Raw genomic sequence first — 1,456 nt, 5'->3', positions numbered from 1 at the left:
GGGCTATGTTAGCATGAGAAGGATTTCTCAACTAAATAAGCTTGGATTAGCCAAAAGCTTACCCAGCCTGAAGTTCACTTCATATGCTCTTTGTGAAGCATGTCAGAAAGGCAAGTTTTCTAAAACTTCTTTCAAAGAAAAAACCGTTATTTCTACCTCTAGACTGTTAGAGCTTCTGCACATTGATTTGTTTGGGCTAGTGAAAATTGCCTTTATTAGTGGTAAGAAGTATGGGTTGGTCATAGTCAATTACTATAGTCGTTGGACATGGGTAAAGTTCTTGAAACACAAGGATGATTCACATTATGTGTTCCCTACCTTCTACTCACAAGTGTAAATAAAGATGGATTGCAGAATAGTAAGAGTCAGAAGTGATCATGGTGGAGAATTTGAAAATAAGAACTTCGAAAATATTTTGGATGCAAATGGCATTTCCCATGATTTCTCATGTGCTAGAACTCCACAGCAAAATGGGGTTGTAGAAAGGAAGAATATGACTTTGCAAGAAATGGCTTGCACCATGATCCAAGAAATTGATATGGTTAAGCATTTTTGGGCAGAGGTAGTTAACATAGCATGTTATATTCATAACATGATTTCTATTAGACCTATTCTGAGTAAGACTCCTTATGAATTGTGGAAGAACAAAAAGCCCAGCATTTCTTATTTCCATCATTTTAGCTGTGATTGCTTTATGTTGAACACTAAAGAGAATCTTGGCAAGTTTGATTCTAAGGCGCGGAAGTGCTTACTGTTAGGATATTCTGAACACTCAAAAGGCTATATAATCTTTAACACTGAGAAATAAATTATCGAGAAATCAATTCATGTTAGATTCAATGCTAAGCTTGACCCTGAAAAGTCAATGCTAGTTGAGAAATTTGCAGCTATGAAAATCAATTTTTCAGAATCTAAGGATAGAGATTCTGGAGATAAAGACTCAGAAGGAAAAGCTAAGGATGCTGGAGGAAAAGAATAAAAAATGACTCAACCAGAAGTTGTCATTTTTCTAACTGATCAGAAGAAGAGTAGACCAAGAACTTATCATTTTAAAGAATTGATTCTAGGAGATAAAGATGCATCAGTCAGAACTCGATCTTCATTCACACCTTTTGAAGAAACTCTTATGGGTTTGGTATCTTTGATAGAGTCCACATTTAATGATGAAGCTCTTCTGGATAATGAATGGATTTTAGTTATGCAAGAGGAACTGGATCAATTCACCAGAAATGACGTTTGAGATCTTATTCAGAAACCAAAGGTTGTCCATGTCATTGGAACCAAATGGGTGTTCGGAAACAAGCTCAATGAGAAAGGTGAAGTCGTAAAAAAATAAGGCTCGACTAGTAGCACAAGGTTATAGTCGGCAAAAAGGTATAAACTGTACATAAACCTTTGCACCATTTTCCAGATTAGATTCTATTCGTCTTTTAGTTTCATTTACAGTAAATGATAA

This window comes from Lathyrus oleraceus, chromosome 7 (assembly GCF_024323335.1).
Source record: "Lathyrus oleraceus cultivar Zhongwan6 chromosome 7, CAAS_Psat_ZW6_1.0, whole genome shotgun sequence".
Taxonomy (NCBI): Eukaryota; Viridiplantae; Streptophyta; class Magnoliopsida; order Fabales; family Fabaceae; genus Lathyrus; species Lathyrus oleraceus.
Note: the sequence above shows the minus strand (reverse complement) of the source record.